General features: G+C 41.5%; 1 non-coding gene across 1 annotated transcript; it reads left to right on the top strand.

Moving 5' to 3' along the window:
• The first annotated feature begins 629 nt into the window (after positions 1-629).
• Positions 630-745, top strand: LOC138286231 (U5 spliceosomal RNA). Its single transcript, XR_011201897.1, has one exon. It is a non-coding gene; the product is annotated as a U5 spliceosomal RNA (small nuclear RNA).
• Positions 746-12,246: the final 11,501 nt, after the last annotated feature.

Raw genomic sequence — 12,246 nt, 5'->3', positions numbered from 1 at the left:
ACGCTCGTGCTTATAGCGGCCGTGGCTCTTTGAATCAGCTCACTTATGTCAACTGTTTTACTTTTCATTTTCAATTTATGTGGCAAGAAAAGTCCAGTTAGGATTTTACAACACTAATAGCTCTAACTTGTTCCTCTTTGCCAATACTTGTTTTGTTACAGCAGTTGGTGCAGCCTTATAGGCTTCAAGTACAAAACACACTGGCTCATTCATTGTCTTGGAAAGAATAGAAATGAGCCAGCAAGCATGCTTTGACGTAGGCGTATAAAAATCCTCTTCTTGCATGCCACTGGTCGTCACAAACGCCTGTGTGAAGCACCATTCAAAATGTTAAAGAATGAGTTAAAGAAGCCGTCATTACGACTTGAGCAGGGAACTATTGTGGTGCAGCCTTTCCTGTCACGTGACCCACAACTAAATTTACATACCCATAATTCTGTGTCACTTCTGGGACCTCCTGTTGTTTCTTTTTGTGGCCACAAGTGTTTTATCAATGTACCGGATTACAACAATTATTATAAATTGGTTATGTTTTAAAGGGTTTTCTAAGATGAACTTTGTAAACTAAATTACTCTGACAGTCTGTGAAACTGTGTTCCCTGGCACCATAGATGGCGGCCATGAAATGTATATTCTGGTTTCTCTTCAAAACAAATAAATTGTTCATCTTCTACTAAAGATTTCAGTGGATAGGAACATTTAAGAGTTTCACTACATTTTTTAAATCCCTGCCAAGTGCAGGGTTACCCTTATACAGTAAACAAACGTATAACTATATAATAGACAGATTGATTAGGTGCTAGTTCCTCAAGTGAGACAATGTTCTTCTGTTATCTGTCGAAAACCAATAGCCCTGTTAGATGACATATAAGAAGGACACATGCTGCACAAAAAACTCCATATCATCCAAAAGAATCCACTACCATGTAGGAAGCAGCAATATATTACAACAGGTAAGGAATGATCAATTGGTAAATGAAACACGTAACTAAATCCAATCTGGGCTTTATATCTGTATCGGCTCTTGCTTCTCCTTTCTCATTGATTATAAAATATATGTACATTTATATCATGCCAGGGTCTAACAGGCATCTTTGAATCTGGTGAATAAAGTTTGAATTCAGCACAATTAACCTCCTGCGATCCTGGGAAAATCACCTAATCAACCCTTGCCTAAAATCTACAAGCAATAGCAAAGCCAATAGGTCGTACTTATCCAAGGTCTATTGTTGTTGTCTATGCTATTTTTTAGCCATGTACAGCAGACTGGCTGATATGCAACATGGCTGAAAGTTATAAAAAAGTGCTATGTTGTGGTCAGCACTTGCTCCTTCATAGTGATTATTTCTTTTCTTTTATTTTGAACCATGCTGTACAGCAGCCGCGCAGCTGCACAACTTGGAAAAAACGATTGACAAAGCCAATAGGTCTCACATAGGATTAAACCCTGCATTGTCAGCACTCCGTCCATCATCCTTTTGTGTTGCTAATGTCACCCTAAGTGGGAAGGGTATGCCCAGACGTGAGTCCCGTGCTTCCCATGCCACTGGATTCAAGCTAGCCTGGCTGATGAGGAGTGAAACCGGTCCCAGGATGCTTGTTTCCAGTCCAGGGAAGACCTGACCTGGCAGTTCGGGCTGGACTGTTCCCATGGGGGACAGGGTCAAGACTGATTTGCATATGGCTGGGTCCAAACTGGAATGGCATGGGCAGCAAAGAAACGATGGAGTAAACCCAGATCTGTGACTGGGGGTGAGTGTTTGCATTGTCAGCACTCCGTCCATCATCCTTTTGTGTTGCTAATGTCACCCTAAGTGGGAAGGGTATACCCAGACGCGGGTCCTGTGCTTCCCATGCCACTGGATTCAAGCTAGCCTGGCTGATGGGGGGTGAAACCCCGAAACCGGTCCCAGGATGCTTGTTTCCAGTCCAGGGAAGACCTGGCCTGGCAGTTCGGGCTGGACTGTTCCCATGGGGAACATGGTCAAGACTGATTTGCATATGGCTGGGTCCAAACTGGAAGGGCATGGGCAGCAAAAAAACGATGGATTAAACCCAGATCTGTGACTGGGGGTGAGTGTTTGCATTGTCAGCACTCCGTCCATTATCCTTTTGTGTTGCTAATGTCACCCTAATGGGGAAGGGTATGCCCAGACGTGGGTCCCGTGCTTCCCATTCCACTGGATTCAAGCTAGCCTGGCTGATGAGAGGTGAAACCCCAAAACCGGTCCCAGGATGCTTGTTTCCAGTCCAGGGAAGACCTGGCCTGGCAGTTCGGGCTGGACTGTTCCCATGGGGAACAGGGTCAAGACTGATTTGCATATGGCTGGGTCCAAACTGGAATGGCATGGGCAGCAAAAAAACGATGGATTAAACAGAGATCTGTGACTGGGGGTGAGTGTTTGCATTGTCAGCACTCCGTCCATTATCCTTTTGTGTTGCTAATGTCACCCTAATTGGGAAGGGTATGCCCAGACGTGGGTCCCGTGCTTCCCATGCCACTGGATTCAAGCTAGCCTGGTTGATGAGGGGTGAAACCCCGAAACCGGTCCCAGGATGCTTGTTTCCAGTCCAGGGAAGACCTGGCCTGGCAGTTCGGGCTGGACTGTTCCCATGGGGAACAGGGTCAAGACTGATTTGCATATGGCTGGGTCCAAACTGGAATGGCATGGGAAGCAAAAAAATGATGGATTAAACCCAGATATGTGACTGGGGGTGAGTGTTTGCATTGTCAGCACTCCATCCATCATCCTTTTGTGTTGCTAATATATATATATATATATATATATATATATATATATATATATATATATATATGTGTGTAAAATATATGTACATTTATATCATGCCAGGGTCTAACAAAAATCTTTGAATCTGGTGAATAAAGTACGAATTCAGCACAATTAATCTCCTGCGATCCTGGGAAAATCACCTAATCAACCCTTGCCTAAAATCTACAGGCAATAGCAAAGCCAATAGGTCATACTTATGCAAGATCTATTGTTGTTGTCTATGCTATGTTTTAGCCATGTACAGCAGAGTGGCTGATATGCGACATGGCTGAAAGTTATAAAAAAGTGCTATGTTGTGGTCAACACTTGCTCCTTCATAGCGATTTTTTCTTTTCTTTTATTTTGAACCATGCTGTACAGCAGCCGCGCAGCTGCACAAATTGGAAAAAACGATTGACAAAGCCAATAGGTCTCACGTAGGTGAGACCTATTTGCTTTATCAATGCTTTGGGAAAAAAGCAATATGATGAGGCCAGTGCTGGACGTGTTTTACTTATTCATTGGGTCGAGCACGCAAGCGCTTTGACCTGTTGTAATCTATCTGTGAGCTTTTAGCCACACCCACCACACGCCCAACACCATCACTCGTTCATGGGCTTGCCTTTCAAAAATCCTATGTTTTCAGTGGTAAATGCGTTACATTTGTCACTCCTTGGGGCGGTTCTATTACCGCCTTGGACACTGACCTTGTTTCATGGATACCGATACGTTTGACTGCGAGGAAACGTCTTTTTCCTTTTGTTTCTCTCCTTCGCGCTCATGCTAACAGTGGCTGTGGTGCTTTGAAACGGCTTGCTTATGTCAACTCTTTTACTTTTCATTTTCAATTTATGTGGCAAAAAAGTCCATTTAGGAATTTGCAACGCTATTAGCTCTAACTCGAGCAGATGCACTTATGATAATGGTAAATCTATGGACCAAACCTGAGAACGCATGTAACAATATAAAGTTCTCTGTTAGTTGTTCACTTATTTCACTTTAATGAGAGCAAAGTATCACATTACAATGGAAATTTATGTTGGTAAATTCTACAATTCTAAATTCTACAATTTCAAACAAAATTCATAGAACAATTTGTAACATTTGGACTTTGTTCTTTCTAGGGATCATCGGGCCAGATGTACAAATCATTTTTCTAGTCGCAAACTGGCAGATACGCAGAACTGGCCCATTTGCGACTAGAAAAATGCTTTTTAGGATGTACAAAGCCCTACTGAATCGCAAATTGGGTTCTGCAATTCAGTGTTACGAAGGGGTGTGTCCAGGACGTCCCTTCCTAATACAAAATATAAATGGTATGTATGATTGTTTTGTGACCGTGAATGTGGTCGCAAAACAATCGCAGCTAGCACCAATTTCAAATTGGTGTTAACCCATTCGCAAAGGGGAAGGGGTCCCTCAGGGACCCCTTCACTTTTGTGAATGCATGCAAATACGATCCCACAGACCACTGCCTACTCTTAAAAAATGAAAGTAAAACGTTTATTTTTTTTCTTTTTAAACACAGCCTGTTTTTCTTTAAGGAAAACGGACTGCATTTAAAAAAAAACATTGTTTTTATTTAAAAGCATTCACAGACATGGTGGTCTGCTGACACCAGCAGGCCACCATCCCTGTGATTGTTGCGATTCCCGGTGGGTCGCAAATTGCGACCTACCTCATTAATATTAATGAGCCACGTCTATTTGCACCCCACTGGGAATCACAAAAGAAACTCAATGGAGTTTCTTACATTCGGAATTGCGATTCCCTAATTGCGATTCTCATGGAATCACAATTAGGAAATCACAATTCCAAATATTCGTACATGTGGCCCATCATTCCTTGTTTATAATATAAACATGTGGTACACCCATCAGTTCAATGTGACCTTGTGTTGTCTGGTGCCTTCTACCAGACAAGGATTTTTGCCAAAATAATTTTGCATCCTGTATTTTTTGTGCTACTGACGATTGAGAGAAATTGGGTTGCTGGTTAAGCTGGGTATTTACCCTTCTCAAGCAACAGCCACTATCTTTGTCAGGGTGAACCTTAAAAGTCCCTAAATTAACCAGTGCATAATCCTTTGGTACCTTGGCACAATTGCAGTCAGGCTTAACTTGGATGCAATGTGTGCACTATTTTTGCACACAGTAAGAAAGTGGAAAAAATTAAAATAAAACACAAGAAAAATCCCACACAAATTTAGAAGGAAGCTTTGTAAATTGTAATGCATAATTTGACACCAAAATTACAAAAATCTTATCAGCAGAACTAGAGTTATGAATGATTAAAATGAAAGGTAAAAACTAGTGCTTAAAAGGTCAAAGCGCCAACTGCAGACATTTAGTTGCATGTGACCAGGTCAAAATCAAAAAATATGGCCAGACAGCGAGCCTGATCAAAAATGGGGATTGGGTCAGTGCTTACCTTCGGAATTAGAAGAATTTTGAAGAAAAAGTCTCTGAGAAAGTAGAATTTCAGCAGGGCAAGGCAGCATCTGAGTAAGAGGCATCATTGCCAGGGATCTGCTGGATGAAGTCAAGCTGATGGCGGGCTGTCCGCCATACTTAGATCTATGGCAGGTCGGCCACCAGCAGCATTGACAGAGTGTACTCCATTGTGCCAGATGTATCCCACAGCTGACATGGCAAACTCCAAAACTTGCGATGAACAATCCGTCCTGATGGGATTGCGCCAACCATGTTTAGATAACACAGTTGTGCTGACGGTGTATCAGCGGTGATCTCATGACTGCGCAAGTCCGTCGCGTAACCTGTTCAGTATTGTACTATGGCAGTGGCTATTGGTTGAATGTTAGCAGTCCACACCTGATGTATATTGGCCATTTGTGAATACCTGCAAAGCACACTATAAAACACACACCATTGCAGACAATGATCCTTTACCAATACACTGCAACAAAGCATTGTGATGCAGAAATTGCCGCTCAGGAGCAAGGTTTTTTTCTCAGTTTATCTCCCTCTGTGCATTTTGCTACTATTATTTATTTGATTTTTTGGGGCACTAGATTTTTTCACTTATTCACTATGGCAGGGAGGGGGAATCTATGTTTCACAAAGGGAGATTTGTCTGTCATGGTTGATGAAATACAACCACATGTCAGAAAAGGGAAATTTAGACCAGAATAGTGAACAGAGTGAATGCTGTAGATAACAACCTGTGCACATAGGAGGTAACTAGGAAGAGGTGAAATGATCTGCAGTGGCAAGTGCATTTCCTGGCCTCCAAACATCACCTGGAGGCCCAGAGCACTGGTGGTGGTTTGCCCCCCTTGCAACTCTTTTCTTGGGATGAGATTGTCTTGCAGATCCTACATCCTGAAGGTTTGGCTATAATCTCTGGTGGAATGGAGACTGGTTAGTTGCCCTTAACAATGTTTCAACAATCACAAATGTAGTTATTGCCCTCAAGTTAACTGTTTAGAATGTTTCTTCACCCTTGTCAAAACATATATATCTAAACTTGAGTCCACAAAATATCTTGTTTCATCTCAATTACTAGCACCATACTTGCGTCACTCTTATTACCAAATAGCAATAGCTTTTGTCAGATTGTGTGTTGTTCCCCATGGATCGTCCCTTGCATTTGCCTAGTCCCTTGCTTTCCCTCAATGTATGTTGTTGAACTTCAAAAAACAGCTTAAAAACTCTTTAAATTTGTACATGAATGTATAGTTCTTGTAAGTGGTATCCTCACCTACTTTTATTATACTCATAAGTGTGTACATGTTGGAAATGTGTATTTATCTCAACTATAGTAATTAAAATAGGTATGTGTAACTCACTTTTTAACAAGTAATGCCAATGGTGTTAACAGATGACTACCATGATGCCTTGTTTTTGTAACTGCAAAACAATAGTGCAATGTAATGTTGCTGTTCCTCTGTTTATTTCCAAAAATGAACGTGTGAAAAAGTTGTGCATTTGTCAGTCACCATGTCATGCTATGTTTGAAAATAGCAGTTTATGTGTTGATGAAGTGTGTTGACATCTTCTTTTTAGATGATTGAATTTATGTAATTGCTTACATAATTTATAGTCTGTGTAAAACAAGATATGCTACCATGTTAAGTGTCATGCTGAATAGAAGGAGTATGAATACACAATTTACTTTGCAGTGTCCATATGATGATTGTTAGACTTTTACATCTTTAGCGTGGTCTCCCCTAACTTTTTGCCTCTGTTTCCCAGGGTTTAGATGTGTGCTGGACTCTGTTTTTGCTGTTTTTGTTACTCTGGGCACTTTACCACTGCCATCCAGTGCTAAAGTGCAAGTGCTCCTGTATAAAATGTGTATGTAACTGGCTTTCCATGATTGGCATATTTGATTAACTGGTAAGTCCCTCGTACAGTGCTCTAGAGGTGCCCAGGGCCTGTAAATCAAATGCTACCAGTGGGCCTGCAGCACCGATTGTGCTACCCACATTAGTAGCTCTGTAAACATGGCTCAGACCTGCCACTGCAGTGTCTGCGTGTGCAATTTTAAACTGCCAATTAGAACTTGGCAAGTGTACCCACTAGCCAGGCCTAAACCGTCCCTTTTCTTACATGTGAGACACCCCTAAGGTAGGCCTTAGGTAGCCCCAGGGGCAGGGTGCAGTGTATGTTTAAGGTAGGACATATACTAATGCTTATGTGTTTTATATGTCCTGACAGTGAAATACTACCAAATTTGGTTTTCATTGTTGCAAGGCCTGTCCCTCCCATAGGTTAACATGGGGGCTACCTTTAAATATGATTAAAGCGTAGATTCCCTTCAGGAGCAGATAGACATGCGGAGTTTGGGGTCTCTGATCTCACAAATTCAAAATACATATTTTAGTAAAGTATTTTTTAAGGTTTTAGAAAGTGGGCATTTTCTTGCTTAATAGATTTTGTGACTCTGCCTGTTTGTGGATTCCCTGTCTGGGTCAGTTTGGCAGTCGGGCTCTTTGCACCTCTCTCTAGATTGTGACACAAAGGGAGCTGGGGTGTAGCCTGCATATCCTGATGAGCCATCTGTGCTAGGAGGGAGGGGAGGAGAAACGACCCACAATCTTGTTTGCGGATGAGAAATTGATGCGCCACTTACCTTTTTTGACGCACACTCGCGTGTGCGTGTTATTTTGACGCTACCCAGGTACTTTTCAACGCTAACAGCGTTTTACCTGTTTTCTCAAGGATTTAAGACTCTTTTTGCCTTTTAATTATTAACTTGACTTGTGTATGTTGGATTTTTGTCATTTTGGTCTTGTTTTGTTTAGATACACATTTTCTATCTTTCTAAACCTGTGTGGTGTCATTTTGTAGTGTTTTCATTGAGTTACTGTGTGTGTCGGTACAACTACTTTACACCTAGCACTCTGAAGTTAAGCCTGCCTGCCTGCCTGCGCATGCGAAGCTACCAAGGGGGTGAGTGGGGTTAGCTGAGGGTGATTCTCCTTTACCCTGACTAGAGTGAGGGTCCTTGCTTGGACAGGGGGTAACCTGACTGCCAACCAAAGACCCCATTTCTAACAATGACCAACGCCAATAATGCCATTAAGTTGTACTACAGTTTGTCTATTTTTTTTAAGCCTGTAAGACCTTGGAATGGTTTAGTACTCACATCTCCTCACTACATCATTACTGGAGTTTTCATCTGTGTAAATCAGTCTGCATTTGTAAAATAATGTGAATCACACATTCTATTCATCTGAATTTACAATTTTAGGTTACCTCATTTGTAGCTGAGACACATTTAAGGTACAATCCAGATTTTAATTTCATTTTGTATGTATTCCTTTCAGGTCCAGCACCCAGGGCCTTCAGTGAAGACTCCACTCCTACAAGTGCAAATGATAGTGGTGTGCCTGGTCTATCTGGTCTGTCTGGTTAGAAAGCTCCAGTGAGTTGCGCTCTGTTCACATCTACACCTCCCACCCCTGCTGCAACCACACCTAAGCCTTAAGATACCTTCACTTCCTGTGTGCAGAGTAACTTTGCATCAATCCTGTGCCTCCCAGTTCCGGCTGCTGTCGAGACCACACCAACACCGCCTCCAGTAGAGCCAGGACAAAGTGTGATTGTGCATACTGCCTCCAGTGCATAGGGCAGAAGGTGTAGGTTTAGTGGAAGAGAATCTTTAGGCCAGCAAAGTTAGGCCACTGGCATCATTGTTACATAGACTACCATTGACCGAGTCTTGAGAGCACAACAGTCTCAAGACGTGATGGGCCAAGTCGTAGAATGGCTTCAGGACATTAAGCAGATGCTGAGGGAGCTCATATTAGAAATGCACAATCACCACAACAGAACTAGCTCTCTGGCTGGGGTGCTTTTTGACATCTACTATCATGTTTGCAGGGCTCTTTCAATACCATCAACCCATGTGTGTGGTCCTTCTACATCTGGACAAAATACACCTTCATCAGCCAAAAACAAGGAGGCCCTGCCACAACAGGAAGCTGTTCCATCCACCTCAGTCCCTGCACCTGTGCCCCCCATTCCCAGTGGGAGTAGCCATCCAAAGCACCAGGAGAGGATGGCAAGTCCTCCACAGCCACCTCCAAGACATGCAGATCTTAATTTACTCCAGTGTGTGTCTACCATTCACACTGTGGACTATTTGAGGGACAAATGTACTTTTTTTTAAAGAGAGTTGTATTTTTCACCTTGGACGTTTGCCTCTTCTATTAAATATTTATCCACTGTGATAGACTTTATTGCTATTTTCATTGCTTTGAATTTGAAATACTTTTTAGGTCATTTGTGTCATGAAAATAAATGCTAATGACACATAGTTAAAGATCGTTGTATTTATTGTGGTATTTCCTTTGTCATGTCTCCTCCACCATCACTTAGTCGAATCTGTTAAATATTTAGCTCCACAAAATTAGATATGACAACTAGGTAATGTGTTACCAATTTAATTCAAACATAAATAATCAAAATCACAATGTATTTGTATCATTTATTTGTAGGGAACAAACCTGTGACAAAATCAAAAATGCTTTTCACAAACCATGAAGAAGTCAAACAGTCTGTGAAATTAGAGATCGACATTCCAGAACCTTGACACCATGGGAGAAAGGGAATATTTCATAAAAACAAATTAAATAGGCAAGCTGTTTTTGATTCATGACCTCAGCTGGAGCCACACATTCTTCCCTCACAATAAGAATCCTGCATCAACAACAACAGTAGTCTACATCATGGCAGTAACACAAATTGAGACCACATGACTATTTCAGGACACTGTGGCAGTATCTGATGCAATGTCACAACCACCGTTCAGTGGAGTCCTAAAAAAGTTTTTTTTCAGATATGAGGAGTCACATCACAGCTTCCTTCACTGAACACAAATTGAAGATTTAACAGATGTGAGCAGAGACCAGTATGCTATGGCTTGGCATATACATGTGGTTAGAGCAAACTAAGCAGCACATATTGCCTTGATGGCAACATCCAACAGGCAACAGGTGTGATACAATCTCAGGAACTTCCAATCAATCACAGTGCAAGTTGTATCTGTACAAGATCTGTCCATCCAAAGTGGGTGTCTGTCCCCTGATCAATCTTTGTTCCATATGTACTTTCCAACAGCAACATATCAATGCAAATGTCCCAACTTTGAAATGTCCAAATGAAGATAAACAGGGAAAATTAATGATTTCACATAATAAATCAATTTGAATCAAATAATACGTTAGGAGGACACATATACTTAGCACAAGCAAAGCTAACCTACGTCAAAAACACAGTAGTCAATGTAGGAACACTTTGATCCACAAACATCTTTGCATTGGACTATCCTGAACTGACCATTCCTACCAAATTTCCATCACAGACTAATATGTCAGAATGTCAAAAGTTGTTCTGACATTGGATGTCACAATATGTAAGGGTACACTTATACTCAGGGGAAGAAGTGGTCAATGACATCTTGATGTAGGTCAAATTCTTTCTCTTCACCACTGTCATCTTCATTAGGCACTATGACATCCTCACCCAGTGGCTCTTCATGCACTGCATCTAATGCATTGTTTGGAATGTTTCAACACAGAGCCATGCTGTGCAGCATGCAGCAGACAACCATGATTTGGCACACCTTGTTGGTTGAGTAGATGGGCGCTCCACTGGTCTTGTCCATACACCTAACTCTGGCCTTCAGGAGCCCAACAGCCCACTTCACAAGCCTCCATGTTCTTCCAGGGGCCTTATTAAAGTGGACTTTTCATGGCATTTTTGGATTCCTCAGCTCTGCCTATAACCATGGTCAGTTAGGATATGCTGAGTCTCCTACATAGAAGCAATAAATTGATACATTAAAATCATATCAAGCCATTGTACATTCCTAAACTAGGATTAAAACAAACAATCCTCAAATCATATTGTATTTACCAACAAGCCAGGCCCTCTCAGGTCCAAGTTGTGAGATTTGCAGGTGTATGGTTCTGTTCTGTAGTACAAATAAATCATATGTTGACCCAGACAAATGGGCACGCACACTTGCGATGTGAAATCTGGTAAGCAGACAACTTGCACATTGATGGAGGGAAAATTCTTCTGATTGTGGTAGACCTGTTCCCTGGAGTGTGTGTGGCACCAAGGCAACATGTGTGTCATCAATTGCTCCAATCACATTTGTTAGGCCACCTAAATCATAAAATTCTCAGTTTACATTGATCAAATCCTGAGCTCTTGGAAAGTGGATGAAGCCGTTGATGTGTCTCATCATTGAAACAAGGACTACTTGTAGCACCCCACTGAAAGCTGGCTGTGACATGCCTCCAGATACTGTTGCAGTGGGTTGGAAAGAACCAGTGGTCACAAAATGGAGTACTGCCTTGAGATTCACTATTGGTGGTATTGCTGTTGTATTCCTATTGTGAGGCAGGAAATCAGGCACCAGCTGCTGATGCAAATCCAGTATAGTTTGCCTATTTAATCTGAACTTTTTTATTATGTCCCTTTCCTCCATGGTGGCAAGGTCTGACAACAGTCTGAAGACTTGAGGATGCCTTCTTCTACCCATCCCTGACTTCATAGGCCTGCATGTAAGGAAAACAAACAATTAATTAAAAATGTCACACAGACTTTCACAATCAACACACATCTTATATATTGGTTAGAATAGTGATATTATTGTGTCATATATGTTCTCATAATTTTTAAAGAGTTTTGCTACTTCAAATCTTTTTTTTTTTTTACATGTAAAAATAATGTGTGAATAAACATTTGATATGTATTATTTGCACATTTGTTTTTTATATACAATTACCGTCAGTTGACAGAGATTTATATACAAAGTATCTACCATTTTGTGTACTGGTGATGTACAAACAATTTAAAAATACACAGCTTCATGTCATAAAATGATGGGTGCCTGTACTTGCTGTCAGGACATTGGCTATCTGACGGCCATTAGTGGAAGTTGACCACAATGGAGATGGAACATTCCATGACGGACACTGCCACAGGCTAATATGTGC

This window comes from Pleurodeles waltl, chromosome 3_1 (assembly GCF_031143425.1).
Source record: "Pleurodeles waltl isolate 20211129_DDA chromosome 3_1, aPleWal1.hap1.20221129, whole genome shotgun sequence".
Lineage (NCBI taxonomy): Eukaryota > Metazoa > Chordata > Amphibia > Caudata > Salamandridae > Pleurodeles > Pleurodeles waltl.
The sequence above is the reverse complement of the archived record's forward strand: the minus strand, read 5'-3'. Positions and strand labels throughout refer to the sequence as shown.